General features: G+C 39.5%; 1 protein-coding gene across 2 annotated transcripts in view; it reads left to right on the top strand.

The window, feature by feature from the left end:
• The window catches only part of CNTN3 (contactin 3), a 416,756-nt gene that overhangs the window by 175,131 nt on the left and 217,205 nt on the right, over nt 1-24,420 (top strand). The gene's annotated exons all lie outside the window — the stretch shown is intronic.

Here is a 24,420-nt window from a genome sequence, read left to right as displayed (position 1 = left end):
TCCAAATGTGCACTCTTTTCTTTTATTGTCCTATCTCGTGGGTTTATACCTTCATAAAATATCTCTCAGAGCAAATAAGTTCCAGTTTGGGAGATTTTTCACTGGGAAGAGAGAAATTAGACGCGTGGGTCTTTTTCCATAGATCCTTCTTGATGTTGCACAAAATCGGTTTGGGTTTGGATTCACTCTTACGTTTACTCTTCTTTGGTCAGCATTTCCTCTTGTACCTGGGGTCATTTTCCTTCTTTGAGAATTGCATCTTTTAGAAATCCTTCCATTGAATTCCTTTTGGTGCTCAGCACTGTTTTGTTTTTCGTGTTTTCCTCTTTCATCTGAAAGGGTATTTAATTTACCCTTATTCATCAGAAGCTACTTTTAATAAAGTGTAGTGTTAGAAGCACAGACATTGGATGCAGACATTCTGAGTTTGTATCCAGCTTCCACTACTCACCAGACATGTGTTTTTGGACAGATTCTGAACTGCTGTATAACTTGGGTGCTTTATAAACCCAGAATAACTGAATTTCTCTCATTAGGTTTGAGGATTAAATGAACTACTTAATGCCAAGCTCCTGGAACAGTGCCTAGTTCATGTTTCTTACTCTATAAGAGAAAAATACTGTCATTTTTATGTGATTCTGGTGTGTGGTTCTTAACATATGTACTTAATGGGAACTCTGGATATTTTTGAGCACTTAGTTTTTCTTTTGCTTTTTCCATGTGCCTGTTCTAGTCGTCTTGGTTTTTCTGTTGAATAAATATATGTTGAGTTTTCTCATTGTCCCTTTCCTTACTTTTAACCTGTCTTTCCTTCTTTCTTTGAACTTGCCCTGTTTTCCACGCTGCATCCTTTTGTCCTTTTCAGAGTTAGCTTCTCAGTTATAGCCTGTGCTTTGTTAATTAACTCTCCCACGTTTGTTGTTAAACTGCCGTTTGAATTTGCAGAGATTATTTCTTTCATATCTAGACATTTTAACTGGTTCTTTTTCTTTTGTCCCCGTCCTTTAAGGAGCGTATTCCTTTGGTTTCTTAATGTTTGATCCCCTTCTCTTTGAGTTTTATTCTATCAGCATAGGATGTTGCGAGTGTTTACCTGATTTGCAGATTTGCTGCCGGCTCTCCTTTGGAATGAATGTTTTATGTCTGTTTTGGCTGTTGATGTGAATTTGGTCTTTAGCAGAGTTCCCGCTTACCTGTGCTAACCTTAGAGACTTGTAAGCCTGGGATATAGAAGTATCCTTACCCAGCCACTATTATAGCTGCTGCCACGAACCTCAGGTATATAACCAACTGCAGACCCATGTTATGTTAGTATCTTGGTTGGATGTCACCTGTCATATACCATTGATTTTCATTATTCATGGTAGTTATGTTCTAAGAAGTCACCACGAATCCTGAATTAATAAATACTGAATCATTGCTATTGCGGGAAATATGAGATGCAGTTTCTGTGAACCTCACAACATTTCATCAACCAAATAGTACAGGACTGTGTTTTATGTGTGTTTCTGTTTAGAGACACCTGTATATTATGATTCATAAACATTGACCTCACAGCCAGCTGCACAATAACTCGAGCCTGTATGAAGCTTATTTAGCACCTGCATTTTCTCCGTAGCACACACCACGGCCTTCTTGCGTAGAGCAAGACTAGATAGCATTTCAGCATCACACTTGGGAGCCATTGTAAACAGAGAAATCGCCCATAGAACGCAGAAATACATGAAAAAGTTGGCACTATGTGTATGGCGGAAAGGATGCTTTCACACAGCATGAGATCTGAAACAAGACAGGCATCATTTTGCTCAGCTGGGAACATGAAATCAGGAGACCCTCAGTTAGCATCACTACGTACATGGGGAATGGCATGAAAAGTGCTACCAGTATTGATTCTGAGGTCACTGATGAATTTTAATGAATAGGGAAACTGCCAGGCATGAAATCCATAGACAAGAAGAACTGACTATATATTAAGTAAATATAAAACTCCAAGCTGTTGGAGACACAGACCTAGCAGATTGAGTTCATGGCGGATATACCATCCATTCCCACCACTCTTGCTAATCCCATCACAGCCTTATTCCAGTGAGAAACAGAAGGACAAACCCACTCTGTGTCCTCTCCCTGGGCCCGTGGCTGGCGTTCAGCAGCAGTGCAGCCTTTCCAGGATGCAAGATATATGCAGAAGGTCTTATTTACAAATGGCCTGTTCCTGGAACCAAGACCTTATCTCCTGCTTCCACATGGGCAATTCAACCTAAGCTCAAGGTTACCAAGCTGCTGCTGTCATTCTGCACAGCCTCATTGTACTGCCCAGCAACCAGAGAATAAGCTCTGAAATGTATGAGTCCGCCTTGTATCTTCCCTCCCTCCCTCCCTCTCCCTCCCTCTCTTTTTCTCTCTATCTCTCTTCTCAGCTGTGCACTTAAGATTTAATTGTATTGTATTTTAACCAACAAATATAGGCAACTGGAGTTAGAATTCTTCCATCTCTTGAGCATCCATGTATTTTTATCCACTTCTGTTACTTAGAAAGATGATATTTGTGGAACAAACTTTGTGTAAGCAGAGTAGTAGGGTCTAAAATGGACTGGGTCTGCACACTTCCCAAAGGAGGCAGCATCTATTACTCACCTCCCTGTATTTTTTATCATCTGATTATTCCTAAATTCATACTGTTGGGCTTGACCTCTCCCTTGAATGCCCTTCTCAAATAACCATGTGCTGGTTCTACATGTCAGGATATAAGTAGACGTCCAGCTTATATTTACAAACTGTAATCTTGATCTTCCTCTTGTCTAGTGTTCTCCACCTTGGTAGGATGATGTTGTCTTGTTCCAGCCCAAACTTCAGAGTAATCTTTTATCCTTCTCTTTCTCTTTTTTTTTCTATACATTTTTTTTAATTTAGTAAATATAAATTTCCAAAGTACATTTTATGGATTACAATGGCTCCCCCCCCCATAATTTGCCTCCCACTCGCAACCCTCCCATCTCCTGCTCCCTCTTCATTCCATTCACATCAAGATTCATTTTCAATTATCTTCATATACAGAAGATCGGTTTAGTATATACTAAGTAAAGATTTCATCAGTTTGCACCCACACAGAAACACAAAGTGTAAAATACTGTTTCAGTACTAGTTATAGCATCACTTCACATTGGACAACACATTAAGGACAGATCCCACACCAGAAGTAAGTACATAGTGACTCTTGTTGTTGACTTAACAATTTGACACTCTTGTTTATGGCGTCAGTAATCTCCCTAGGCTCTAGTCATGAGTTGCCAAGGCTATGGAAGCCTTTTCAGTTCGCCGATTTCAATCTTATTCCGACAGGGTCATAGTCAAAGTGGAAGCTCTCTCCTCCCTTCAGAGAAAGGTACCTCCTTCTTTGATGGCCCCGTTCTTTCCACTGAGATCTCACTCACTGAGATCTTTCATTTAGGTCTTCTTCTTTTTTTCTTTTCCATGGTTTCTTGGCTTTCCATGCCTAAAATACTCTCATGGGCTCTTCAGCCAGATCCAAATGCCTTAAGGGCTGATTCTGAGGCCAGAGTGCTAGTGGACATCTGCCATTCTATGAGTCTGCTGTGTATCCCACTTCCCATGTTGGATTATTCTCTCCCTTTTTGATTCTATCAGTTAGTATTAGCAGACTCTAGTCTTGTTTGTGTGATCCCTTTGACTCTTAGACCTATCAGTGTGATCAATTGTGAACTGAAATTGGTCAGTTGGACTGGTGAGATGGCATTGGTACATGCCACCTTGATGGGATTGTATTGGAATCCCCTAGCCCGTTTCTAACTCCACCATTTCAATCAAGTCTGATTGAGCATGTCCCAAATTGTACATCTCCTCCCTCTCTTATTCCCACTCTTCCCACTCTTTTTTTTTTTTTTTAATTTTTTTTTGACAGGCAGAGTGGACAGTGAGAGAGAGAGACAGAGAGAAAGGTCTTCCTTTGCCATTGGTTCCCCCTCCAATGGCCGCTGCGGCTGGTGCACTGCTGCCGGCACACCGTGCTGATCTGAAGGCAGGAGCCAGGTGCTTCTCCTGGTCTCCCATGGGGTGCAGGGCCCAAGCACTTGGGCCATCCTCCACTGCACTCCTGGGCCACAGCAGAGAGCTGGCCTGGAAGAGGGGCAACCGGGACAGAATCCAGCGCCCCGACCGGGACTAGAACCCGGTGTGCCAGCACCGCAAGGCGGAGGATTAGCCTGTTGAGCCACGGCGCCGGCCTATTCCCACTCTTATATTTAACAGGGATCACTTTTCAGTTAAAATTTAAACACCTAAGAATAATTGTGTGTTAATTATAGAGTTCAACCAATAGTACTAGAACAAAACAAAAAAAATACTAAAATTTAGAAAGTATTACATTGTACATCAACAGTCAGGCCTTGTCTTTCTCTTGTACTCCATATCTATTTATCAATAAATCTTACTGCTTCTTATATTCAAAATATACCCAGAATCTGACCACCTCACATTCCTTCCACTACTGCCTCTTGAATGGAAGACAGGCTCACCTCTGAGCTGCTGCAGTAGTCTTCTCCTAGCCTTCTAATTCATCTCTATTTTTAGCATTACCTTCAGCAGTGTAATTTTCTAGCCTCCACCCAACAATTGGAAGGTTTCCTTTAATTTCATGCTGAATAGATCATTCCTTCTAAACCTTTAATGGTGCCTCATAAGAATAAGAATGAATTTCATTCATTGCCTTGGCTCCCAACCCTCTGTCCTGTGCCCCCTATGTGATTTCCTGAAGCTTCCACACTCTTTGCACAGAGCTTGCCTTTCTTTGTGGTGCTACGAATGCCCTCGCTTTAGGGACTTGCCCCTGACCTGCAGTGCTCTCTCACTTCATACAGGTCACCATGCCACTGATTCCCATCCTCTGGATTCTCTTCAAAGCCTGACCATTGCTAGACATTCTTACATCCTTTTATTTGTTTACCCTTTTCTCCCTTGCTAGATTGAAAGTCTTGCTGCTCACAGGTTCCTAGAATCTGGCAGAGTGCCTGGAATTTAGTAGATGCTCATCCAGTGTCTGTTCAATGAATGAAATAATGAATGAGAAAATGCAGAAGCAGTGTAACTAAAGCTAATCACTTCTCAAGGTAAACTGGGATTTATTCTTTACGTGAAATGTCTTGGCTTTCTAAGTGTTGGAGATTAATTTAAATTTTATAAAACCAGTACATGTGCCACCCAAAACCTGTTTGCATCAAATAAAATAAAGTCTGAAGGCCACCAGGTACCGATCCCTGGACTAAGTATTGAGAGAACATATGCTATGAAATTGAAGGATTATATTCAATAATGAAATATCCTACCTCCCTCTCTTAACAAGATGAGTAAGACAGCATCTACTAAGCCCAGAATTGCTTTTTCCCTTCTCTCCCAACCTTTTTTTTGCTGCTAAATCCATTTTTCAATTTCTTTATGTAAAACAGAAATTGACCATATTGCCTGCCCCTACAAAGGTTTTCCCTTCTTCTATTAGCAGAGAAGATTATGCTTTATTCACTTTTCTTAGATTATAATATTTAAAAGCACATTGAGACTTGGAAAAAGAAGTTTGATGAAAGATTAAACAAATGAAAAAAAATTTAAGCAAGGACTCCAGGGTGGCTGGCTCTATCTAAAAAGTTACTGAAGACTAATTAGCTAACATAGTTGTGTTATAATTAGTAGGAGCCTAGTTTGCTCTGAGTTTTTTCATAACTACACAGTATGACTAAAAACACACATTTCATCTTTGAACATAAGTGACTTTGATGAAGTTCAAAGCTTCTTTGCTCTGATGGTCCAAAAACAAGTTAAATTTACAATAAAAGTCTACAACTCAATATGCTATTCATACCATATGAGTTTTAAAGCAAAGCACAAATTCTTAAACACAATGCTTTCAACTCAGTCACATAGGAAAGCTGTGATTCTGAAAAGTAAGTCTGTACAGCATTTTTTCTGTCATTTCTCACCCTATATACTTTATGATTTTCATATAAGTGGAATATATTATTTACTTTATTAATCGTAAAAATTGTTTCTGTTTGTAAGATAACTGCACATATCTAGTATGTTCAAGGTATCACAGTGATATTTTAGGCCCTGTATTATGGGGAAACACTTAGTTGAGAAGATTGCATTGTCAGGTATCTTTTTATTTTAAAGATTTATTTATTTATTTGAAAGTCAGAAGTTACACAGAGAAAGAAGGAGGAGCACAGAGAAAGAGAGAGAGGTCTTCCATCTTTTGATTCACTCCCCAGTTGGCCACAATGGCCAGAGCTGCACCAATCTGAAGCCAGGAGCCTGGCACTTCTTCTGGGTCCCCCACTTGGTTGCAGGGGCCCAAGGAATTGGGCAATCTTTTACTGCTTTCCCAGGCCATAGCAGAGATATGGATTGGAAGTGGAGCAGCCAGGACTCAAACTGGTGCCCATGTGGGAAATGCAGGCAGTGGTTTTACCCGCTACACCACAGCATTGGCCCCATTGTCAGGTATCTTTTTTAAGCCAAATTTCCACTGGATTTTCTGTGTTTATCCGCCTATTAATGTATGGTGTGCATATGTATGAATAATTAGAATGATTAGAATGGAGTAGGCAAACACATATGACCAACACGTTCAAGTTAACTAGAGTTTTTCCAATGCATTTTCTCCTAACAGCACATCTCTTCCAATTTGCATGCAAGAACACTCTGCTATATTAGAATACTGAAGAGTACAGCATTTTTGGATGGTTGAGGCTGCATTGGGTTTGGAATCTTCATCATTGCGCTCGTAATTCCATGACCGAATTCATAATTCAACAAAGTAGCCCTATCATAATAGCGTATCTGTCAGACTTGTGTGGAGGCATACAGATGAGAGTGAGCAAACAAAAGAGATCACTGATACTCTAAGACTATAGAGAGTTCCTTCATTTTCTCAGTGAGCACTACCTGACTACTTTCCATATACCAAGTACTTTACTAAAACCTGGGCATCTGCTTTCATGGAGCTCTGGTCCAAGGAATTTCATCAGATACATACCCAAATCTATAAAAACTAGGGAACATACTATGAAGAAAAGCAGTTTCATCCTCTGTCCTTGTAATCTATTTGGTAGCTAAAATTCTATGGTTCCATCTGTATGCTTTAACTTGGAAAAAAACAAGGTGAGAAAGAGCTCATTATGATGCAGCCTTGACTAAAGGTCACATCAGTGTAGCCAGTGAAGGCGAGAATGGCAGAAGTGGTCACAGCTAGATGGTTCAAGTTTGTTTAAACCATCTTATTCGAAGCACTTCAGGGCCAACAAACTGAGTGATGTGTTTTGATTTATAAACGCAACTCTAGCTGCTCTGTGGTAACAATTAGACCCTAGGGGATCAAGAATCCAAATAAGGAGGCCAGTGAGAAACTAGGAAATGGTTACCTTTGTTTATGCAATTATAGGAGCTAGGAGGAAGTATGTGATTTAGAAATGGAGATGAAAATGATAGAACTTAGTAATAGATTGGATCCAGGGAATGTGAACTATTTTCCTCATAAAGTATGGTGGATGCTAATGGGAGAACAGGATCTGTGCAGGTACATTGGGGAAGAATTGAGACTGGGTATGGGGCTGCTATTAAGCATATTGACTTGAGGGCATTGTCTACGAGTGACTCAGGAGTCTCTTCCACCAGGTTTAGTAATAGAGTGATTAATAAGCCAGCACTGTCATGCGTGAAGTCTAACCAAGGCTGTTTTCTTCAATGAGGTAGCCTGGCTCAGTTCTGCCTGGGGCAGCCTGGAGGAAGGCATGACTGGCTAACTATTTTGCCCAAAGGAGGCAGCATTGTATAATTCCTTCAAAGGCTCTGTGAGTTTGAGCAATGATCCTGCTGCTAGCTGAAGATATATTGAGACAGGACAGGGAAAGCCAAGTTCAGATGATACTTTTTAATAGAAGTTTATATACATACTTAAAAATTTTTATCTAAGGGCCACATTGTGGCATATCGGGTAGAGCCCAGAATCCCACATCAGAATACCAGTTCCAGACCTGGCTGCTCTTCTCCCCATCCAGTTCCCTGCCAATGCATCTGGGGAAACAACAAAGAGTAACTCAAGTACTTAGGACCCTTCCATCCATCTGTGAGACTCAGATGGAGTTTCTTCTGGCTGCTGGCTTTGGCTTTGCTGTCTTGGCTATTGTGACCATTTGGGGAGTGAACCAGCAGGTGGAAGATGATTCTCTCTCTCTCTCTCTCTCTCTCTCTCTCTCTCTCTCTCTCTCTGTTGTTCTGACCATTCTGCCTGTCAAATAAATCTGTTCAAAAAGTTTTGTTTAACTTACTCCTTTGTTTACTACTTGGGAGGGACAGACAGAGATAGAGAGACAGACATGGCAGCAGAGAGCCCCCATAGGCTAGTTCACTCAATGGGGACTGGGTCAGGCTGAAACCAGGAGCTGAAAATTCAGATCAGATCTCACATATGAATGGCAGGGATCCAACTGCTTGACCCATCACATGCTGCCTCCAGGGTCCTCATTAGCAGGGAGCTAGAACTGGGGGAGAGCCAGGACTTTAATTCTGGTACTCAGATATGGGAAGCAGGTATATTAATATACATCTTAACTGATATGCCACTTCATATGTATAATTAAAAAAATTAACTGACAAGTAAAAATTTTTTTAGCTTTTTTTGTTCATGAAGTCAAACCTGTTGAATATTTCATTAGTTTTTTTAAAAGATTTTTTTTTAAGATTTATTTTATTTACTCAAAAGACAGAGTTATAGAGAGAGGTAGAGAGAGAGAGAGAGAGGTCTTCCATCCACTGGTTCACTCCCCAGATGACTGCAATGGCCTGAGCTGCGCCAATCCGAAGCCAAGAGCCAGGAGCTTCTTCTGGGTCTCTCACGTGGGTGCATGGGCCCAAGGACTTGGGCCATCCTCTACTGCTTTCCCAGGCCACAGCAGAGAGCTGGATCAGAAGAAGAGCAGCCGGGACTAGAACCAGCGCCCATATGGGATGCCGGCGCTTCAGGCCAGTGCTTTAACCCACTGCACCACAGCACCGACCCTGCAAGTAAAAATTATACATATTTATACAGAATCATGCATTATTCTGATACGTACATCCAGTCTGTAATGTCCAATAAATGTAAACACATCTATCTTTTCAAATATTTATCATTCTTTCCTTGTGAAAACATTCAAAATCCTTTACTTTTTTTTCTTTTAAGAAAAATATATGGTACATTACCAGTATCTCTTTACTCCTAACTATACCTTAGTGCTTATTAAATCAAGTGCCCCACAGTCCTCCCTCTCCCCTACACTCCCAGTCCCTGGTGACTTCCATTGGCTTCTAAACTTGAATGGATCAATGGTTTTAGACTCTACATATGGGGAGATCGTACACTACTTGTCCTTCTGTGCTTAGATTATTTCACTTAACGTAATGACCTTCCAGTGCCAGCCATGTTGCTTCAGGTGACAAAATTTAGTTCTTTTCATGGCTAAGTAACATTCCATTGTGAGTATGTGCCATATCTTCTTTATCTATTCATCAGTGGATGGACACTTAGGTTCCTGTCATTTCTTTACTAGCTCTGCAGTAAATATGGGAATGTAGATATCTCTTTGACATACGGAGTTCACTGCTCTCGAACATATACCCAGTAGTGGGATTGCCGAATCATAGGTTCATACAATATTTGGTTTTTTGGGGGAACGCTGCTACTGTTTTCTGTGATGGCTGTACTAATTTACATTTCCACTGACACTGTGCAAGGTTCTCTTTTCTCCACAGTCTCACCAACACTTGTTATCTTTTGTCTTTTTGATAATAGCCAATTTGACTGCAGTGAGGTGCCATCTCATTGTAGTTTTAATTTGCATTTCCTTGATGATTACTGATGGGATTGCCATTTGTATATCCTCCATGAAAAATAGCTGTTTAGATCTGCTCAGGTTTAACGGGATTATTTGTGTTTGCTGTTGAGTGATTCACATTTCTTGTGTACTCTGCTATTAACCTGTCAGATAGCTAGCTTGCAAATATTCTGTCGCATGCTGCAGATGGCCTTTTCATTCTGCTGATTGTTTCTTTTGCTATATGGAAGCTCTTTGTTTTTAATAAGACCCATTTGTCTTCTTTTAACTTTTGTTTCCTGTGCTTTGGGGCATCCTGAAGTGTTTCCCCTATGTTTTCTTCTAGTACTTTCACTATAATAGTTGAGATATAATTCATATGTAATTTGTTGGAATATGAGAATACATTAGAAACTTTGTGGAAAAAATGGAATTAAAATGCTAGTTTATTTTGGTGAAAAGTTTTAAATACGCACAACTATTTCATAATACACATTTTCCATGAACTTTTTGCACCCTCTATATAGCTTCCTATTTAAACAATTCAGTGCTTGCTAGAATATTCACAGACTTGTGGTATCATCACCACAATAATTTTAGGATCTTGTCATCATCTCCCAAAGAAATCTGAAGGAAGGAGGGTGGGAGGAAATATCATTATGTTCTTAGAATTGTATCTACAAATCATATTGAATCTGTTAAAAATTAATTAAAATGAAAATGAAAAAAAAGTTTTGTGGCCATCAGCAGACAATGTTTTTTTAAAGATTTATTTATTTGAAAGGCAGCACTACAGAGAGGGTCACACACACACATACACACACACAGACAAGAAAGAGGTCATCCATCTGCTGATTCACTCCACAAATGGCTACAAGAGGCAGGGCTGGGCCAGGCCAAAGCCAGCATCCAGAGGTTTCATCTGGGTTTCACATGTGGGTACAGGGGCCTAAACACTCGGGCTATCCTCGGCTGCTTCCTAGACATATTAGCAGGGAACTGGATTAGAGATTGAGCAGCCAGTACTTGAACTGGCGCCCATGTGGGATGCCAGAGCTGCAGTTAATGGCTTTACCGGCTATGTCGCAGTGCTGCCCCCAAACCTTTATTATTTAACTTTTAAAAATTTTATGTATTTATTTGAGAGGCAGAGAGAGAGACAGAGAGTAGGAGAGAGAGAGAGAAAGAGAGAGAGACCTCCCATCTTCTTGCTACTCTCAAAATGACAATGACTGCAATGGCAAGGACTGGGCCAAGCTGAAGACGGGAGCCAGGAATAGGAGCTCAATCCAAGTCTCCCACTTGGGTGACAGATACTCAACTTCTTGCACTGCTAGGGTGTGAATCAGCAGGAAACTGGAATTCAGAGTAGATCCAGGACTCAAACTGAAGCAATGATGTTTGGGTTGTGGGTATTTAACTGGTATCCCAGCTGCTGGGCCAAATGCCACCCAACAGTCAATCTTTATTTCCCTTCAAGTTGCCACTCCACTCCTTGGAACTCACTACTCTATCTCTATATATTTGCCTATGCTGGACATTTCATATAAGTGAGATCATACAACATGGGTTGTTTTAACTTGACATTTTTTCACGTAGTATTATGTTTTTGAGATTTATCAGTGTCGTAGCATGTATCAGTACTCCATTCATATTTATTGCTGAGTAATCTGAGGATACTTCAAAAGTTTTACGGGAAATAAAAGTAAGAGACTGTTTTGGTGCAAAAAAAGAAAAACATATAATATGTAAGTTCCATGAACTTTTTGAAGACCCCAAATATGCATGGATTTCAAATTTTTTACACCAAAATCCACTTTTTAATTTTATTATTCATGGACTTTCTGAAGTACCCCCATACATCACTATGTGAATATACTACATACTGTTTATCTATTCATGAGTTGATGTTCATTAAGGTTATTCCTTCTTGCTAACTAGTATGAACAATGCTACTCTGAACATTTTTCTTTATCCATTTATCAGTGGATGGACACTTAGGTGTAACTAACTTAGTAACTTACCTAAGTAACTTAGGTTCCTGTCATTTCTTTACTAGCTCTGCAGGAAATATGGGAATGCAGATGTCTGTTTGACAGATCAATTTCACTGCTCTTGCATATATACCCAGTAGTGGGATTGCCGAATCATATGGTGGTACAATATTTAGTTTTATGCACACACACTATTTTTATTTATATTGTACCTGTAGCTGAGTGGAATTTCTGGGTTGTATGGAAACTATGTTTAACTTTTTGAGGAACCACCAGGCTTTTCAAAGTCACTATACCAGTTTACATTCCTACCAGGAATGTTTGTCCAAATTCTCATCCTAGGCAGCATTTGTTGTTAGTTTTCTTTTTAAAAAAATTCTCTCAAAGATTTATTTTTATTTTATTTATTTGAAAAGCAGAGTTAGAGAGAGGGACACACACACACACACAGATCAATTGATTGATCAAGTCAATCGATCTTCCATTCTCTGGTTTATTCCTCAAAATACCTCAGCAGCCATGGTGGGGCCAGGCCAAGACAAGAAGCCTGGAACTCCATCCTGGTCTCCCATGTGGATGGCAAGGGACCAAGAACTTGGACCATCTTCCCCTGCTTTTCTAGGTACATTAGCAGGGAATTGGATAGGAAATGGAGCACCTGTAGACTTTAACCAGAATCCATAAGGAATGCTGGTATCTCAGTAGTGCTTGCCATGATGCTGGCCTCTATATTTGTCTTTTGATCCTAACTCTCCTAGTGGTGTCTCCTTGTGGTTTTTATTTGCATTCCCCCAGTGACTAATGATGTTGAACAAATTTGCATTTGCTTGCTGGTCATTTTGATTCCTGCTGTGGAGAAATGTCCATTCAGATATTTTTAACATTTTGTAATTGAGTTATTTGTCTATTTATTATTGTGATGCATGTATTCCTCTTACATTAGAGACACAATTCCTTCTCTGATACTTGCAAATATTTCTTACCATTTTTGAGTAACATCTTGCAATTTCTGTAGGGTGCTGTTAGGAATCTTTTATAATTAATAGACTGACAAGGGGTATCTTCAAATTGAGAGTGGTCCAGCAGGCTTAAAACTAAAAACTCTACTAATAACATCAACATGCTAGAGTGGAGCATGCCCAAGATTTGAAGTTGAAAAGTGTGATTCTAATTCTGGCTTGGCCACTAGATAGGAGTCACATGACCTCTCTTGGCCTCAGTTTTATTTGTAATGAGGATCAGACACAGTATCTAAAATATTCTCATTTTCTACTCTCCTAGGATTCTTTTCAGAAGATGTATTTAACAGAATTAAGCCAATTTAAATTGTTTCTAGATTTTGCACAAGTGAGAGCTTTTGGATGAAATATTATTTTCTTCTTTTTCTATGTAGAATTTGCCAAATGTCACAGCGCAACAATGGCCTTTAGAATCTTCTTGCTTTTTTCCCTTACAGGCAGTACTTTGTTGAAACTAACGACTAAATGACAGGCTTGGAAGCTCTATTTCTGTAAGACGATGTAATTTATAGTTTGGAAAGTAATGTTTAAACTCTTCCAAAATCTGTCATCTGAAGAGGACTCATCAGTCACGTGTCTGTGGATGTTGATCTCTGGAAGTGGCACTTGTTTTCTGTAACCACAGGGTTGTAGTCTACAGTCAGGGAGCCTCCCTGTACCTGTGTCTCACTGCACTAGCATTCATGGAAATACTGTTGATTGCTTCCTGCAGTGTTTTGCTTTGTTTCAGCTCGGGTTTTGTCTTACCTATTGGGTTTAGCTGATGCCACCTGTACAAATGTAAGCAATTAGTTCTATGAATGCAAGTAAGATATTTACCTTGAAAGTACTGATTTCAGAACAGCTCTTTCTCTACCAAAATGGGCCAATTGCTGAATATTATGTGAAATTTAATACGCTAGACTCATTGGCACTGATAATAATATGACTGGAGTCTGATTCACAAGATTTCTGATTTCATAATGGCATATATATTTTTTCTGTTTCATTTTTTAAAATGTAGCTCTTTGGTGTGAAACCTTAACTTGGTTTCAGCCACCACCCTCCTTTTCATCAGTTATCTATCTTGGGAAACTTCTGGACTCAAGATTTTGCTTGAGATGCCAATAGCATTTCATTTTTACTTTTACAAATCATGTTGTATGTCCTGTTGCAGAGATCAAAGGGAAAATGCTGCCTAGCTTTCGATAAAGCTGATTCGAATTCCCTTCCAATTGAGTGCAATTATATGAGATGTAAGTCCTATGAAATCCTGTCTTATTGGAGTCCAGTGTCTCGAGGTTGGCAACATCATCGGCCTATTTGGCTTCTTGATTAACTGGCATCCCTCCTTATGGGTTTTCTTCTGTTCCACTATGATGCCATTACTGTAGAAGTAGATTGAGTGCTTCTCAGGATAGATCAGCTTTATTTCCTTGAACCTCAGAAAGATTCTTGCTTAGAAATCATCCAGTGTTGTTTTGTTTTACCTTCCCTCTTTGGCCACTGTGGGAGTGTTCCTTTATTGCTATTCTGTGGGGAATTTTTTTTATCACTTCTTAAGAACTCTGAAAGCAATTTCTTGTCTATGGCAGCCTGTTATGGCCTGTCTGTAGAAAAAAAGGGTTGTCTGGTGAAGGGAGCAGCTGCTTGGGTGGTATATGTAATGTTAAAACCGAATGGCTTGTGAAAAGGCTAGAATTGAACTCAACCCTTTAATTTCAGATAAAGCACTATTATATGTGTGTGGAGTTTTATAGTGTATCATGTGCCATAATTTTTAGACTGTTGTGTTCTCCTGCTGTAGCATGCTAAAAATAGTCTATAATTTCTTCTTCTACATGAGCATCTATTTAATTGAATCCTGGTTTAATGCTCATCCATTATACTGCTGTGATTCTATTTTGCAAATGTTGGAAAATGTCTCTAAAACCATACCTGAAGTCCTGTAATTTTCAGAGTAATAATCTCTTTTGGAGGATTTTTCTTTGTCTTTCTCTTCTCCTGCCTTCCCTGCCAGCCTTACTTTTGTGAGATTTGGAGGTATGCCTTTGAAAATGAAAGTAATATTGATAAGAATATAATATTTCACCACATCTTTTCATAATTCTATATTTAGTAAGGTATCTCTTGTTTGTTGTCAGGGTTAAAATAATTTGACTGGAAAAAAGCACCCAGTATCACTTGTGTGTGTTTGTGTATGTGAGTGTATGTGTGTGTGTGTGTGTCTGTGAGTTTTCTGTCCTAATTCTCCTCTGATAAAGCAAATAATAAGCTCCTCAAGAGTACAGTACATCTTTCAAAAAATTCTATTTGCCATAAATTATACTTCAAAACTGTAATTTCAAAATCCCCAAAGATAGGGTTTTAGAAAATGGAATATTTCATCACTTTGGTTATTTAATTTGGTAGAGTTATTGATAAAAATCTCCTACAGTGAACACTAATCAATTTTTCTTCTTTATATGCGCAGACTATGATTAGCAATGCTGTCTGTCACTTTCCCACTAAATTTTTATTCCTTTGTATTCAAGAACACTAATAGAAAATGATTTAAAGTCAATATCTATATTCATTTCCTTTGCATATCCTTTTTATTCCTAATATCTTGATTATGACTTCTTGATCATCAACTTCAATTTTTCCTGCTGACTGCCTTCTCAAATTATTAAATTTGTTTTACACAGAAAATATTTCCAACAAACCTATATTTAGCTACAGATATTCCACTGGACAACATAGTAAAATGTCTCATGCAACTCATGGTTTTTAGATAAATTTTCCTCTAAGACAGCTCACTAGGTTTCAAGCTCCCATTGGAATTGATATTAATAATAAGAGTTACAATTTTACATATTCTGGTTTGTCTCAACATGAACATAACTGTGTTTCCCCATGCACCTTATTGGTTTCATCAAACTATTTGGGGAATTGATCTAAATTTTATTATCATTTTGTTTTCTTTTCTTAACTATGAACATTTTATTATTGATGCTTTTTCTGATACCAGATGTTGGTGGTGTCAGCAATTCCAAGACTTTTTGCCTCAAGTAGGCCCCTTGTCCTTCTCTGTAAGTGATTTCCTTGTCTTTAAAATAATCCCTGAAATCCTGTAATTTTCAGAATAATGATCTCTTTGGGAGGATTTTTTTTTTCTTCCATTCTCTTTCTCCTCTCCTGCCCTCCCTACCATCCTTACTTTTGTGAGATTAGGAGACATGTCTTTCAAAATGAAAATAATATTGATAAGAGTATACTATGTCATCACATCTTTTCATAATTCATGATTCTACATGTAACAGGGTATCTCTTGTTTGTCAGACTAATACTCCTCTGAGCATCTTTATCTTCCCTTTTCTGTCCCTCTGTGAGGCATCAAATGAGGAATAGGTAGTCAGGGGATCTCAATGGAATTTGGGTGTAAAATATTTGCTTCCTTCCCCAAAACTTTATCTTTAGCAAAAACAAACAGGCCACACTCCTCCCTTCAGAATCTGCAAATTTACCACGAGAATAGTAAGGGAGCTCTTTCTGAGCTCACAGCTTATTATGAAAACAAGTTATCTGCCCCACCATTCTGGATGACTTGTAAATCAGGCCTTTTGATGGGTTTTGTCCTGCCTGGTAACTGAATGCCAATCTGATTGTCAAGTTTTTCCTTCAAAATTGTACTTAAAAACCCTACTACCACCAGTCCCTTTGGGTTTTTTCCTCTCTTGGAAGCCCCCCTCCATGCCGCTGTGGCTGGAGGTCTTTGACTCTAATAAATCTTTGTAAATCTGTCTGCTGTCCACTTGGAAATTCTTCTTCCATGTGAGACAAAGAACCGAGCTAACAATAATTTCTCCACTGTTTACCTATAATGCTTCCTCCTCACTCTCTTCTCTCACTGTGACTCTCCTGCTGAAATCAGCGATGACCCCCTAAAATCTATACTGAAGTGTGGTCCCTTAAGGTTCCCCAGAAGTGCCATCTGCTACCAGAATTTGGGGTGCCATACGATTTCACCATATGCTTATTAATAAATCCCCAATATTAATAAGCCCTAGAGGGTTCTTGCCTCATATTTAGAGAATTCTAAATACCGGCACAGATAAACAAGGCAGCATGGTACATTTTAAGCTTTTATTTAGTGAGAAAGATGCATAGGAGAGTGAGAGCTTTATTAAGAGAGAGAGGTAAATCTGGGTTCATACTGAGCACCAGGAACCAGCCACATGGAGGAGCATCTAGGCCAGGAAGCCTAGGGCAGGTAGCCTGAAGGCCACGCACCCTGGAGGCGCGGGGCTACAGCAAGCCCCCTCCTGGCAAGAGGCCAGGGAAGAAGAGAAGAGCCAGGACACACCTTGTCGCAGGCTTTTAACCCACTTCCAAAGGGGAGTGGTTAATTAACCTGATTGGTTGGTAGGCACCCAGGTGTGGCCAGGTGGGGGCAATGAGGTCACACAGGGGTGTGGCGAAGGTATCAGGTAGGGGCGTGGTGAAGGTGTGGTATTCCAGCTCACAAACCTAATCAATTTTAACCTGTATGCCTGCCTACTTCACTGCTGTGACTCACTGGCTCTCACCAGACTCACTCATTTTCTGTCTCTTTCCCACCTGGCAAGCATATCTCTCTCTCTGTCTTTTCAGGCTCCATGGTTTTTAGCCTGGATTCTTTCAGGACAAGTGATAGAAACTCAAAATAGAATGAACCTGAGCTCCAAAAAAATTTTTGGCCCCTAAGGTTGAAAAGTCCTTAGTCAGTTGGCAGCAGTGCTGGCTGGATCCAGGAGTTCAAAAGATGCCTTCAAACCTCAAAACTCTCCATCTCTCTTTTCCTCTCCATGGCCTCCCTCTGAGTCATCCTCCTTTCTCTGTGGGGCAGAGGTGTTGTTATGTAGGAAGTCAGAAATGAGCTTATGTGTGTGTGTGTGACAAAGGCTTAAGGAATTGACATCTACAGTGGTCCAGTATCTGCATCTCAAAGTCATCCCAATAACCTTCCAGGTACAGCCCAGTATCTGCATTTCAGAAGTCCTGCCCCTTCTACCTGACCTGATAAACATCCTTCCTCTAAGGCAGGGCAATGCCAGCCAGGCTTCTCTGTCTGATAACTTCAATGGGAAAGAAGGAATTTTTTGTATTTACAGCCAACAAGTCTTTTGTTCCGGGAGGAGAAGAAGAAGATGGGAAAAGAAAAGGCGGGAAGGCAAGACCCATCCCCTTAAAACCTCCAGCCTAAATGTGCACTAGGCACTCTCTCTCGGGTCCTGTCTGGAGAGATGCCATCCTTTCTTATGGATGTCCCTACCCTAATAAACCTTGCTACTTTGCTTTCCATTACTCTCTGTCTCACGCCTGAATTCTTTCTTGTGCAAAGACAAGGACCCTGTGCTTCTCTGGTAACAGGTGGCAGCCAGTATCTCAAGCTTAGCAGACTAAGGAGAGAAGTTTGCTTCTCCTTCAGGGTTCAGACAGGAATTCCACGAGTAAGCCTTCTCCACTGGAGTAGAAATGCCCACCCCTGGACCAACCTTTTGACCAGGTAGGTGAGTAGAATGCATCAACAGGTTGGCCTTTATCCAGTCCTCATGCGCTGGCAGGGAAGCATTGTCTAGAGAGTAAAGTAAAGGTTGCTGTTATCAGAAAGCCAGGTGGATGGTCTCCAGGCAAAAATAAGTATCCTGCTATATCCTTTCTCTCAAACAAGCAAAGCTTACCTTTTTCACAGGAGCCTGGCTCAGTAGGAATATCACATCTTTAGAAACAATCACCACTTGACCATACTTCCTGGAACCTATCTTCTAGAGCATTAGCAGAAAAAAAAAAAAAAAAAATTCCCATGCTGATTAGTTTATGGGGTTGTGATCCCATTGTCCTATTGTTTCCTTTTTTTTTTTTTTTTTTGATGTTAATCTTTATCAGTCTAGGTAGGTTTTTGTTTGTTCCTTAAATCATATACCACTTCATTGGTTCACCCTCCAATGGCCGCCGCATCTGGCACACCGCGTTTATCCGAGGGCAGGAGCCAGGTGCTTCTCCTGGTCTCCCATGGGGTGCAGGGCCCAAGCACCATCCTCCACTGCACTCCCGGGCCATAGCAGAGAGCTGGCCTGGAAGAGAGGCAACCGGGACAGAATCCGTCGCCCCGACCAGGACTAGAACCCGGTGTGCTGGCGCCGCAAGGCGGAGGATTAGCCTGTTGAACCACGGTGCCGGCCGCTTCTTACACTCTTTAACTGAGTTGAGTGGAACAAAAGTAGTAATGGTAAGGGCCTTTATTTATTTTTGCTCTCCCTGCTTGTCTGCACAATACTTAGTACTCTGTATTTGATCATTTAATATTTTTGTATCCCCAGAAGGAAACCCGGAAATGTGGAGGTAATTGGATGAGTAATTTGTGAAACTAGATCACAGTAACTGAGGGCCTACTGTACAGCAGGCACTGTCTAAGTACTAGGGAAAACATTTCCATTCTTTTTTATAGGAGATTGACCTTGTCAAAAGGTTCTTAGAAAATATCAGTTGACAGATTTCTACAGGATTACATGTAATAGAAACAGTAAAATCACGTACATCTATTCTTGGCTGAAAAACACCATTTATTTTCTCTTAGCTTGCATTGTGTTTTCAAATCCAACAGTTGTGTAATATGAATTTACTATATATTATGGATTTTTTTTTTCTGGAGTCACTGAGTTTTACAGCTCTGGGTAATGTTTCTGATTGACCTCCTCTGAATGAGGGTGTGGGTTCTATAGATTTTATCAGTTGGATGTTAAGCTCTTGTGTTCATCCACTGTCATTCTTTTATTTAAATGCTTCTCCTCTGCTCATGACTAAGTACTAGTTTTCTACATTTCTGCTCTCATATCTGTGTATGATCATTAAGTATTTCAGCAAGGAAGAAATCAGAAGCCGATGGCTTGGGACCAGTGGATAATACATGCAGTTGAAAATTTTAAGTACTGCTTAAGAAAAACACTGACTTTATAAATTTTTTGCACATGTGTTTTTGAGACGTGATAGTGGTTATAATAGCTATTGAGCAATTATCATGAACCAAGCACCATGATAACAAAACCCTTTACATAGTCATTTCATTTAATCCTCAGAACAACTCTTTGAGGTCACACAGCTCGCAAGAGTATCAAAAGTAGAGCCATAATCCAAAGACTAGCATTTTTTTTTTCATTCTAAGTCCATGTTTTACTTCAGAGATTTTTGACTCAGGGATAAAGAACTATAGAAAGGATTTAAGTCCAGTTAAATTTAATCAGCAGCTGACATTGTCAAAGGGATCTCTGGGAATGTCAATTTATGAATTGCAATGCATCAAATGTAATAAAAATAGTAAAACCAAGTACAGAGTGTCTTGGCTGGAAACCTCCGACATTTCTTTTCCCTGAAGATTTTTGTTTTCAAATCTAGAGCTCTGTCATGTGGGTTGATTTAGAGCTGCTGGTGGACAAGACAGAAGATTAGTTAGACAGCAGTATCATTTCATTAGAGAGAAAGTGAAAGGTTTGAATAAGACATGCTGGCTCTGCAGGAGATGTTGACCTGGGAACAAAACAACAATCACAAAAGACATGTTTTCTTAGGTTTCCATAAATGAATGACCAGGAAACCAGCCAGAACAGTGTTAAACTGGAAACATAGAACATTTCTAAGATAGTCTTGTCCCTGCTGTGAGATATGTCTGCGTGAGGTGCAAACTCATTTGACATCTTGTGTAGGAAATCTGGAATCCAGAAAACCAATTAGTTCCTCATAGTGGCATGCAGGAAGGGAGTCAGTATCATAATGAGAGAAAGAGCCGTGGATTCTAACAGCAGGAGGCAAGGCTAGGTGTGCTTCACTCCCTCTCCCAGCTGTCTGGAATTCTATTACCTACATGGCCAGCGTTTCATCTTCTACTTTTATTCACTAACAGAAATGCATGTCTATTCGTATTGGAGTTAACTATCCATCATTACAGGTATCCTTATATATTAAGCCCTATGGGAGAGATAAAAGGAACATACCACAGACTTTTAAGGTTTACATACTATTTCAGAAAAAAAAAGAGCTAACAAAATACAACTTAGTGGTCTATACATTGTAGAAACAAAACACCTAATGGATCAGAGTTGGTATAGATTTTCATTGAACCAGTGATTACTGAACTCAATGCTTCGTTATTTAAATTAAAAATTTTGCATAAAGATCTAAAGACTAGTCACTATGCTAAATATGAGGGACTTAAAGGCATAATATATGCCTATAATTGACCCATAGCTTCTTAATAGGAAAGACATATTGATCTACAAGGTGCAATTTGAATAAATTGGGGAAGTGCAGAATAGAGAGAGATTAATAAGGCATGGAAGGATATGAAAGGTTTCATTTTGAGGATATCTATTGTTCCTGGATTTCATAATCCTATAAGTCTTAAGTAAATGAAGTGAGATCTGGCTTTATATTTAGGATAATAAGGGAATCAAAGATGAATCAGAGAGTTTTTAACCTCAAAAAGTTAACAGACTAGTATGAGAAATGCCATGCGCTATAATTTTTGAAAAGGAAGAGGTATAATAGTACTTTATATGGGACTATGGGAGACTGGGGAGTCACTAAATGTATTGTAGAAGAATTGGCTTAGAAAGTAGTTTCCTGAAGAATGTTGAGACTTTGGAACAGTATTGCTGGTACCTACTGCTGGCATTTTCTGCCTGACACTCAACCTAATCTTTTGGTGCCTATGTCATATAAGTCATTAAGCACTTAAATATCCATACTGCGTTAGATTTTAGACATGATATTGTAGGAAGTAGTCCATTGTTAAACAAAGGTATTTACAGGAAGTCATATACATACTCAGACAGGGAGTAGTTTTGGAGTAAATTGTATACAAAAGAGAGTGACAAGAAATATTAGATGGCAGAAGGTGTCTTATGACTGGCATCTGAGCAATGATTTTTAGGTAATGAGGACCTGCTAAATGTCAGGGTCAACTAGATGATCATACTCGTGTCATGGGAACTTTAACCTGCCAACATACTATCATACTTCAGGGGTGCAGAGATTCAGAAAAAATGCAGGCTGAGAGGGAGGCAGTAAGAAGAGAGTTGAGTTGATTTCTCTGATAAATATGTATAAGATAGACTTGACTTGATGAGTAAGGAAGAAAGAAGCAAGGTATCTCTGAGGATGTGTCTTAGCCCTTGGTTTCAGAAAGGGAAATATTGAAGACTGCTATGTTAGCTAAAGATGACTGGTTTGTTCTTTAAGATTTAAGGTATTTATTATTTATTATATTGTTTGGTAATAACCAGTATTTTTGTTGTCATGTGCACTTAAGGGAAATAAGAGTTGCACATGATACAATGAAAAGCAACACTGTGGTTGTTCCCCACTATATTCTTCTGTTACTGGTTTCTAGCTTTCTTACATTGTGGTCAGAAGGTACTTAATGTGATTTATATATATTTTTAAATATGCTGAGACTTCTTTTGTGACCTGCCCTATGATCTGTCTGGAGAGTGTTTCATGTGCTGCTGAGAAGATTATACATTCTGCAGCTGTTGGATAGGATGATCTTTAGAGGCCTGTTCGGTCTGCTTGATCTAGGGTATGATTTAAGTCTTCTGTTTCTTGTCGAATCTTTGTGTCTGGATGATCTGTCTTTTTCTGAACGTGTGTGCTAATATCTCCTGTTATTAGTGTACTGGAGTTTACCTCTTCCTTTAGGTCGATTGATATTTACTCTATGTGTTTGATGCTCCAATATTGGTTGTATATGTTTGCAAGTGTTATTCCCTCCTACTAGATTGAGCCATTTATCATTAAATAATGACCTTCCTTGTCTCTTTTTACTACTTTTAGCTTAAAATCTATTTCATATAAATATGTTTGCTGCAGCTGGCGCAGTGGTGTAGTGGGTGAAGCTGTCACCTGTAGTGCCAGCATCCCACATGGGTGCTAGTTTGAGTCCCGGCTGCTCTACCTCTTATCCAGCGCTCTGCTCTGGCCTGGGAAGGCAGTGGAAGATGGCCCAAGTGCTTGGGTCCCTCCACTTGCATGGGAGACTCGGAGGACCTTTGTGGCTCCTGGCTTTGCATCAGCCCAATTCCGGCCATTGCAGCGATTCGGAGAGTAAACAGGTGGGTGGAAGACTCCCCCCCCCACCCCTCTCTCTGCCTCTGCATAACTCTGCCTTTCAAATAATAAATAAATAAATATTTAAAAATAAATAAATATGTTTGCCACAGTTTTCCTTTGAGTTTCATTTGCCTAGAATATTTTTTTAAAAAAAGATTTATTAATTTATTTATTTTGCAAATCAGAGTTACAGAGAAAGGGAGAGACAGAGATCTTCCATCTGCTGGTTCACTCCCCAGATGACTGCAGTGGCCAGCACTGGGCCAGGCCAATGCCAGGATCCAGGAGCTTATATGTGGCGTGCCCAGGTCAGACACTTGGGCCATCTTCTGCTGCTTTTTCCCAGACCATTAACAGTGGAGCAGGTGGGACCTGAACCAGTACCCATATTGGATGCCGGCATCCCCTACTATGCCACAACAATGGCCCCTTGGAATGTCGCATGCCGTGTTTCCGTTTTCAGTCTGCACATGACCTTAGAGGTGAAGTGAGATTTGGGGAAGCAGCATGTAGTTGGGTCTAGTTCTTTGGTTATCATCTTAGAACTGTACCTATGAAATACGTGAAATCTGTTCTCTTTATATTAATAAAAAATTTTAATAATACATTTGGACAATCTGTTCTTATTGTAGAAATTTTTCTATTTACATGTAAAGTAATTGATATGAAATTCTTACTGCTGTCATTCTGATACTTGTTTTTTAGTTTGATGGTAGTTCCTTCTTTTCCTTTCTTGTACGATCTTGCTTTGTGATCGTGTGATTTTCTCTAGTAGTGTGTTTTGATTGCTTGCTAATTTATTTTGGTAAGTCTGTTATAGATTTTTGCTTTGCAGCTACCAAGAGATATACAAAAACATATTTTGTTTATAAGAAAGTATTTTGAAATAACAATTTGACAGTGGTTATAAAGTCAGAAACAGAAACAAAAAAAGATAATAAGATATGTGCTTATTTAGAAAGGTGAGTCACAGCACCAGGGTATGGGAGATTTGTGACCTGGAGGCTTAGGGTGCTGGTCTTAATTTCCAAGTTGTTAATTCAGTGTTCCTTGTGGTTGTGGCATAGAATTGAGAAGCATAAGTTATGTTAGCAAAAAATATTAATTAAAAACTGACCCCTATAAAACCACTGTCTGTGAAATACCTCTCCTTATTTAATAGTAGCATCTGTCATGCCAGCATCTCAATTTTTTTGGTCACGCCATCTCAATTATTGTCTGATATTGAAATCATACAACAATGTGATAAAATTATACAAATAGATTAAAGGTAAAGATTGTTGGCTATAGCCTTTGTCTATGTTCCTGTGGAACAGTGGTCATTTTACTAGTTGAATATTGTATTTTTTTAAGCATTAAACCTATGATTATAAAATAAATTAAAAATACATTATCACAAAAATTAAAAGGGAAAGAAGGAAGTAGGCGGGAGGGAAGGAAGTA

Source organism: Lepus europaeus, chromosome 9, assembly GCF_033115175.1.
Source record: "Lepus europaeus isolate LE1 chromosome 9, mLepTim1.pri, whole genome shotgun sequence".
Taxonomy (NCBI): domain Eukaryota; kingdom Metazoa; phylum Chordata; class Mammalia; order Lagomorpha; family Leporidae; genus Lepus; species Lepus europaeus.
Note: the sequence above shows the minus strand (reverse complement) of the source record. Positions and strands in the feature narration are given on the sequence as shown.